The sequence below is a fragment of the Kogia breviceps genome, chromosome 5, assembly GCF_026419965.1.
Source record: "Kogia breviceps isolate mKogBre1 chromosome 5, mKogBre1 haplotype 1, whole genome shotgun sequence".
NCBI classification, from domain to species: Eukaryota; Metazoa; Chordata; class Mammalia; order Artiodactyla; family Physeteridae; genus Kogia; species Kogia breviceps.
This window is the reverse complement of record NC_081314.1, coordinates 7,519,574-7,528,967: the sequence shown is the minus strand read 5'-3', so window position 1 is coordinate 7,528,967 and position 9,394 is coordinate 7,519,574. Positions and strand designations below refer to the sequence as shown.

The window sequence follows — 9,394 nt, the reverse complement described above, 5'->3', positions numbered from 1 at the left end:
ACCATACATCCAGGACTGCCCAGCACAGCACTGGCTTAGGCGTGTAGCAGTTAAAATTATTAATACTGTTGCCTTTCATTGCTGACATGTTCCAGTTAGGACAATAAATTATATAGATGCTTTAATTAAGAGTCTCTTTTATCCCCACTCCCCCATTTTTCACTTACTTTTATTTTTTATTTAGTATTCTACAGTGAGAACTTTTATGTTTGGAATTAGCCAGCTGGACTCAGTTTAGTTGACCCCACTTTTGCTGGCAACATCCAAAGCGTCATACTCAGGAGCCAGTGGAACATGTGCCTTCTTCTCTCCATCAGGCCTGATCAGTGTTGACTCTGGCCATGTCAATGTCATAGAGCTTCTTCACAGCCTGTTCAGTGTGGTGCTTGTTGGCCTTGACATCCACAGTGAACCCCAGTGCGTCGTTGTCTCCGATTTTCTTCATGGCTGACTCGGTGGTGAGGGGGAACTTGGTGAAGGCACAGTGGTCCAGCTTGTTTCTGCAAGAGGCGCTCATCCGAGGATATTTGGGCTGCCTCCTGAGCCGCAGTGCTTTGCACCGTCCGAAGGCGTGTGACGTCCGGATCTCCTTTTTCTTTCGTGGCCGTGGACGCCTCTCAACACTGCTTTCTTGGCCTTCAAAGCCTTTGCTTCGGCTTGGGCTTTCAGAGGAGCAGGGGCTTCCTTCTTCACCTTCGGCGCCATCTTTTGAAAAGGGGTCCCTTATTTTTATTATTTATTTATTTATTTATTTTTATTGAAGTATAGTTAATTTCCAATGTTGTGCTGGTTTCAAGTATACAGCAAACTGATTCGGTCAGATTCTTTTCCATTATAGGTTATTACAAGATACTGAGTATAGTTCTCTGTGGTGTACAGGGGGTCCTTGTTGTTTACCTACTTTATATATAATATAGTACGTGTACATACATATGCATTCTGTGGGTATATATTATATATATAGATTTTTAACAGCTTTATTGGAGTGTAATTGCTTTACAATGGTGTGTTACTTTCTGCTTTATAACAAAGTGAATCAGCTATACGTATACATACATCCCTATATCCCCTCCCTCTTGGGTCTCCCTCCCACCCTCCCTATCCCACCCCTCTAGGTGGTCACAAAGCACCGAGTTAATCTCCCTGTGCTATGCGGCTGCTTCCCACTAGCTGTCTATTTTACATTTGGTAATGTGTATATATGTCCATGTCACTCTCTCACTTTGCCCCAGCTTACCCTTCCCACTCCCCGTGTCCTCAAGTCCATTTTCTACGTCTGTGTCTTTATTCCCGTCTTACCCCTAGGTTCTTCATGACCTTTTTTTTTTTTTTTTTTAGATTCCATATATATGTGTTAGCATACGGTATTTGTTTTTCTCTTTCTCACTTACTTCACTCTGTATGACAGAATCTAGGTCCATCCACCTCACTACAAATAATTCAATTTCATTTCTTCTTATGGCTGAGTAATATTCCATTGTATATATGTGCTACATCTTCTTTATCCATTCATCTGTCGATGGACACTTAGGTTGCTTCCATGTCCTGGCTATTGTAAATAGAGCTGCAGTGAACATTTTGGTACATGACTCTTTTTGAATTATGGTTTTCTCAGGGTATATGCCCAGTAGTGGGATTGCTGGGTTATATGGTAGTTCTATTTTCAGTTTTTTAAGGAACCTCCATACTGTTCTCCATAGTGGCTGTGTCAATTTACATTCCCACTAACAGTGCAAGAGGGTTCCCTTTTCTCCACACCCTCTCCAGCATTTATTGTTTGTAGATTTTTTGATGATGGCCATTCTGACTTGTGTGAGATGATATCTCATTGTAGTTTTGATTTGCATTTCTCTAATGATTAATGATATTGAACATTCTTTCCTGTGCTTGTGGCAATCTGTATATCTTCTTTGGAGAAATGTCTATTTAGGTCTTCAGCCCATTTTTGGATTGGGTTTTTTGTTTATTGGATGTTGAGCTGAATGAGCTGCTTGTAAATTTTGGAGACTAATCCTTTGTCAGTTGCTTCATTTGTAAATATTTTCTCCCATTCTGAGGGTTGTCTTTTCGTCTTATTTATGGTTTCCTTTGCTGTGCAAACACTTTAAAGTTTCATTAGGTCCCATTTGTTTATTTTTGTTTTTATTTTCATTTCTCTAGGAGGTGGGTCAAAAAGGATCTTGCTGTGATTTATGTCCAAGAGTGTTCTGCCTATGTTTTCCTCTAAGTGTTTTATACTTTCTGACCTTACATTTAGGTCTTTAATCCATTTTGAGTTTATTTTTGTGTATGGTGTTAGGGAGTGTTCTAATTTCATTCTTTTCCATGTAGCTGTCCAGTTTTCCCAGCACTACTTATTGAAGAGGCTGTCTTTTCTCCACTGTATATCCTTCCCTCCTTTTTCAAGGATAAGGTGACTATATGTGTGTGGGTTTATCTCTGGGCTTTCTATCCTCTTCCATTGATCTATATTTCTGTTTCTGTGCCAGTACCATACTGTCTTGATTACTGTAGCTTTGTAGTATAGTCTGAAATCAGGGAGCCTGATTCCTCCAGCTCTGTTTTCCTTTCTTGGGATTGCTTTTGCTATTCAGGGTCTTTTGTGTTTCCATAGAAACTGTGAAATTTTTTGTTCTAGTTCTGTGAAAAATGCCAGTGGTAGTTTGATAGGGATTACACTGAATCTGCAGATTGCTTTGGGTAGTAATTTTCACAATATTGATTCTTTCAGTCCAAGAACATGGTATATCTCTCCATCTTTTTGTATCATCTTAAATTTCTTTCATCAGTGTCTTATAATTTTCTGCATACAGATCTTTTGTCTCCTTAGGTAGGTTTATTCCTAGATATTTTTTTCTTTTTGTTGCAGTGGTAAATGGGAGAGTTTCCTTAATTTCTCCTTCATATTTTTCATCATTAGTGTATAGGAATGCAAGAGATTTCTGTGCATTAAATTTGAATCCTGCTACTTTATCAAATTCATTGATTAGCTCTAGTAGTTTTCTGGTAGCATCTTTAGGATTCCCTATGTATAGTATTATGTCATCTGCAAACAGTGACAGTTTTACTTCTTCTTTTCCAATTTGTATTCCTTTTATTTCTTTTTCTTCTCTGATTGCTGTGGCTAAAACTTCCAAAACTATGTTGAATAATAGTGGTGAGAGTGGGCAACCTTGTCTTGTTCCTGACCTTAGTGGAAATGGTTTCAGTTTTTCACCATTGAGGATGATGTTGGCTGTAGGTTTGTCATATATGGCCTTTATTATGTTGAGGAAAGCTCCCTCTCTGCCTACTTTCTGCAGGGTTTTTATCATAAATGGGTGTTGAATTATGTCAAAAGCTTTTTCTGCATCAACTGAGATGATCATATGGGTTTCCTCCTTCAGTTTGTTAACATGGTGTATCACATTGGTTGATTTGCATATAGTGAAGAATCCTTGCAATCCTGGGATAAACTCCTATTGATCATGGTGTATGATCCTTTTAATGTGCTGTTGGATTCTGTTTGCTAGAATTTTGTTGAGGATTTTTGCATATGTGTTTATCAGTGATATGGGCCTGTAGTTTTCTTTCTTTGTGACATCTTTGTCTGGTTTGGTAGCAGGGTTTTGATGACCTTGTAGAATGAGTTTGGGAGTGTTCCTCCCTCTGCTATCTTTTGGAAGAGTTTGAGAAGGATAGGTGTTAGGTCTTCTCTAAATGTTTGATAGAATTTGCCTGTTAAGCCATCTGGTCCTGGGCTTTTGTTTGTTGGAAGATTTTAAATCACAGTTTCAATTTCAGTGCTTGTGATTTGTCTTTTAATATTTTCTACTTCTTCCTGGTTCAGTCTCGGAAGGTTGTGCATTTCTAAGAATTTGTCCATTTCTTCCAGGTTGTCCATTTTATTGGCATATAGTTGCTTGTAGTTATCTCTAATCATCCTTTGTATTTCTGCATTGTCAGTTGTTACTCCTCCTTTTTCATTTCTAATTCTATGGGTTTGAGTTTTCTCCCTTTTATTCTTGATGAGTCTGGCTAACGGTTTATCATTTTTGTTTATCTTCTCAAAGAACCAGCTTTTAGTTTTATTGATCTTTGCTATAGTCTCCTTCATTTATTTTTCATTTATTTCTGATCTGATATTTATTATTTATTTCCTTCTGCTAACTTTGGGGTTTTGTTTTTTTTTTTTTTTTGGTTCTTCTTTCTCTCTAGCTGCTTTAGTTGTAGGGTTTGGCTGTTTATTTGAGATGTTTCTTATTTCTTAAGGTAGAATTGTATTGCTACAAACTTCCCTTTTAGAACTGCTTTTGCTGCATCCCATAGATTTTAGGTCGTCGTGTTTGCATTGTCATTTGTTTCTAGGTATTTTTTGATTTCCTCTTTGATATCTTGAGTGATCTCTTGGTTATTAAGTAGTGTATTGTTTAGCCTCCATGTGCTTGTATTTTTTACAGATAGTTTCCTGTAATTGATATCTAGTCTCATAGCATTGTTGTCGGAAAAGATACTTGATATGATTTCAATTTTCTTAAATTTACCAAGGCTTGATTTCACCCAAGATATGATCTATCCTGGAGAATGTTCCATGAGCACTTGAGAAGAATGTGTATTTTGTTGTGTTTGGATGGAATGTCCTATAAATATCATTTAAGGCCATCTTGTTTAATGTATCATTTAAAGCTTGCATTTCCTTATTTATTTTCATTTTGGATGGTCTGTCCATTGGTGCAAGTGGGGTGTTAACGTCCCCTACTATGATTGTGTTACTGTTGATTTCCCCTTTTATGGCTGTTAGTATTTGCCTTATGTAGTGAGGTGCTCCTATATTGGGTGCATAAATATTTCAATTGTTATATCTTTTTCTTTGATTGATCCCTTGATCATTCTGTAATGTCCTTCTTTGTCTCTTGTAATAGTCTTTGTTTTAAAGTCTGTTTTGTGTGATATGAGAATTGCTACTCCAGCTTTCTTTTGATTTCCATGTGCATGGAATATCTTTTTCTGTCCCCTCACCTTCAGTCTGTATGTGTCCCTAGGTCTGAAGTGGGTCTCTTGTAGACAGCATATATATGGGTCTTGTTTTTGTATCCATTCAGCCAGTCTATGTCTTTTGGTTGTAGCATTTAATCCATTTACATTTAAGGTAATTATCGATATGTATGTTCCTATTACCATTTTCTTAACTGTTTTGGGTTTGTTTTTGTAGGTCTTTTCCTTCTCTTGTGTTTCCTGCCTAGAGAAGTTCCTTTAGCATTTGTTGTAAAGCTGGTTTGGTGGTGCTTCATTCTCTTCGCTTTTGCTTGTCTGTAAAGGTTTTAATTTCTCCATCAAATCTGAATGAGGTCCTTGCTGGGTAGAGTACTCTTGGTTGTAGGTTTTTCCCTTTCATCACTTTAAATATGTCCTGCCACTCCCTTCTGGCTTGCAGAGTTCCTGCTGAAAGATCAGCTGTTAACCTTATGGGGATTCCCTTGTGTGTTATTTGTTGTTTTTCCCTTGCTGCTTTTAATATGTTTTCTTTGTATTTAATTTTTGATAGTTTGATTAATATGTGTCTTGGCATGTTTCACCTTGGATTTATCCTGTATGGGACTCTCTGTGCTTCCTGGACTTGATTGACTATTTCCTTTCCCATATTAGGGAAGTTTTCAACTATAATCTCTTCAAATATTTTCTTAGTCCCTTTCTTTTTCTCTTCTTTTTCTGGGATGCCTACAAGTCGAACGTTGGTGTGTTTATTGTTGTTCCAGAGGTCTCTGAGACTGCCCTCAATTCTTTTCATTCTTTTTTCTTTATTCTGCTCTGCAGTAGTTTTTCCCACTATTTTATCATCCAGGTCACTTATCTGTTCTTCTGCCTCAATTATTCTGCTATTCATCCCTCTAGAGAATTTTTACTTTCATTTATTGTGTTGTTCATCACTGTTTGCTTGCTCTTTAGTTCTTGTAGTTCTTTGTTAAACGTTTCTTGTATTTTCTCCATTCTATTTCCAAGATTTTGGATCATATTTACTATCATTACTCTGAATTCTTTTTCAGGTAGACTGCCTATTTCCTCCTCATTTGTTAGGTCAGATGGGTCTTTGCCTTGCTCCTTCATCTGCTGTGTGTTTCTCTGTCTTTTCATTTTGCTTAACTTACTATGTTTGGGGTCTCCTTTTTTTTTTTTGCTGTACGTGGGCCTCTCACCATTGTGGGCTCTCCTGTTGCAGAGCTCAGCCACTCCGCGGCATGTGGGATCCTCCCGGACCGGGGCACAAACCTGTGTAGCCTGCATCGGCAGGCGGACTCTCAACCACTGTGCCACCAGGGAAGCCCTGGGGTCTCCATTTTGCAGGCTGCAGGTTCATAGTTCCCGTTATTTTTGGTGTCTGTCCCCAGTGACTAAGGTTTGTTCAGTTGGTTGTGTAGGCTTCCTGGTGGAGGGGACTAGTGCCTGTGTTCTCATGGATGAGTATGGATCTTATCTTTCTGGTGGGCAGGTCCACGTCTGGTGGTGTGTTTTGGGGTGTCTGTGGCCTTGTTATGATTTTAGGCAGCCTATCTGCTAATGGATGGGGTTGTGTTCCTGTCTTGCTAGTTGTTTGTCATAGGGTGTCCAGCACTGTAGCTTGCTGGTTGTTGAGTGGAGCTGGGTCTTTGCGTTGAGATGGAGATCTCTGAGAGATTTTTGCCATTTGATATTACGTGGAGTTGGGAGATCTCTTGTGGACCAGTGTCCTGAACTTGGTTTTCCCACTTTAGAGGCACAGCCCTGACGCCTGGCTGGAGCACCAAGAGCCTGTAATCCACATGGCTCAGAATAAAAGGGAGAAAAAAATGAAAAAAAGAAAGAAGAAGATAAAATAAAATAAAAGTAAAATAAAATAAAGTTATGAAAATAAAATATAATTATTTAAATTTTTTTGAAAAGTAATTTTTAAAAAAGACAGAAAGAAAGAAGAGAGCAAGCAAACCAAAAATCAAATCCACCAATTATAACAAGTGCTAAGAACTATACTAAAAAACAAAAAAAAAACCGGACAGACAGAACCCTAGGACAAATGGTAAAAGCAAAACTATACAGACAAAATCATATACAGAAGCATACACATACACACAAAAAGAGAAAAAGGGAAAAAAAAATATATATCATTGGTCTTGAAGTCCACCTCCTCAATTTGGGATGACTGGTTGTCTATTCAGGTATTCCACAGATGCAGGGTACATCAAGTTGATTGTGGAGATTTAATCCGCTGCTTCTGAGGCTCCTGGGAGAGATTTCCCTTTCTCTTTGTTTGCACAGCTCCCGGGGTTCAGGTTTGGATGTGGACCAGCCTCTGCATGTAGGTTGCCTGAGGGCATCTGTTTTTCGCTCAGACAGGACGGAGTTAAAGGAGCAGCTGATTTGGGGACTCTGGGTCACTCAGGCGGGGGGAGGGAGGGGTACGGATGCAGTTGCGGGGCGAGCCTGTGGCGGCAGAGGACAGCATAACGTTGCAGCAGCCTGAGGCGTGCCATGTGTTCTCCCGGGGAAGTTGTCCCTGGATCACGGGACCGTGGCAGTGGCGGGCTGCACAGGCTCCTGGTAAGGGAGGTGTGGAGAGTGACCTGTGCTCGCACACAGGCTTCTTGGTGGCAGCAGCAGCAGTGTTAGCGTCTCATGCCCGTCTCTGGCGTCCGCGCTGTTAGCCGCGGCTCGCGCGCGTTTCTGGAGCTCTTTTAAGCTGCGCTCTTAATCCCCTCTCCTCGAGCACCAGGAAACAAAGAGGCAAGAAAAGGTCTCTTGCCTCTTCGGCAGCTCCAGACTTCAACCGGACTCCCTCCCGGCCAGCCGTGGCGCACTAACCCCTTCAGGCTGTGTTCACGCCGCCAACCCCAGTTCTCTCCCTGGGATCTGACTGAAGCCCGAGCCTCAGCTCCCAGCCCCGCCCGCGCCGGCGGGGGAGCAGACAAGCCTCTCTGGCAGGTGAGTGCTGGTCGGCACCCGTCCTCTGCGGAATCTCTCCGCTCTGCCCTCCGCACTCTGTGGCTGCGCTGTCCTCCGCGGCTCCAAAGCTCACCCCTCTGCCACCTGCAGTCTCCGCCTGTGAAGAGGCTTCTAGTGTGTGGAAACCTTTCCTCCTTCACGGCTCCCTCCCAGAGGTACAGGTCCCGTCTCTATTCTTCCGTCTCTGTTTTTTCTTCCTCTTTTGCCCTACCCAGGAACGTGGGGAGTTTCTTGCGTTTTGGGAGGTCTGAGGTCTTCTGCCAGCGTTCAGTGGGTGTTCTGTAGGAGAAGTTCCACGTGTAGATGTGTTTCTGATGTATTTGTGGGGAGGAAGGTGATCTCCGTGTCTTACTCTTCCGCCATCTTGAAGCTCCTCCGGTCACTTTTTAAAAAATTTGTTTCTTTTTAAAAAGCTCTCATGGAGCATTTAAAAATATTTTAAAAACTGATAAATGCCATAAACATCTATGTAGCCATCATCCAGTTTCAGCAACTGTCAACTAACCACCAATAATGTTTCTTCTATACCCTCAGCCACTCCCCAACTCCTGTATTATTTTGAAGGAAGTCCCAGATTCCATATTATTTTATCATAATTTTATGCCCTTTGAATCAATATTATTTAAGGACCAACCTCCCACTAAACATTTGCATTTTAACTCATTATGTTTCAAATTTCTTATCTTCCCCAATACCTTGACTTCTTTGTAGCCTCTTTCCTTTCCCACTGTCTGCAATTAGTCTGTCGTTCTGTTCCTGAGTCCTGGTATTGAGAGACTTCATCAGTATTTTTCAAGAACTTTTCAGGAGTCATTGAATATTTGTTGCTGCTGAGGGAGATAGCCAATATTTCTGTCTAAAACCAAATTATTATATTTATTACTAAAAATAAAAGATAATATTTTGAACTTTTGTTTTTCTAGCCTGTCAACTGCATCTGTCTTTTCAAATATTGAGTTGTCCATTGGTTTGTCCTTTGAATTATTTTTGGTGAATTTGTCTCATTGCTTTGTTACACAGTTAGAAGTGTGTTGCCAGATTCCAGTTCTCTGAAGACTTCTGTTGTCTATTGTGGACTAATCCTGGGGTCTAATTTCAAGGTTCATTTGGCATTTTGGTGGAAAATGTGTATTCTGGTAACTATGTCCTTTGAAAAACTTTGTGAGTTGCAAATGATCAGAGAGAGAGAGAGAGAACGACAGAAGGCATGACTGTTAAACTTTGATAAATTTATTAAGGACTCAAGATACTTTTTATGTTAGAATTTTCTTCATAGTTTAAAATATTTAGATTAATGCCTATGCATGCACATTATATAATACATATATATAATTTGATAATACAAATAATTGATTCCTCAAATAAGCTAGTTTTGTTAGTTTATATTTTATCTATTTGGGAAACTTGAATAAAAAGTATTACACTTTTAATCCCTTTTGAT

At 39.9% G+C, this 9,394-nt stretch overlaps 1 pseudogene; it reads right to left on the bottom strand.

Annotated features, from left to right (window-relative positions):
- Positions 1 to 234: 234 nt before the first annotated feature.
- On the bottom strand, positions 235 to 705 carry LOC131757306 (large ribosomal subunit protein uL23 pseudogene; annotated as a pseudogene).
- Positions 706 to 9,394: the final 8,689 nt, after the last annotated feature.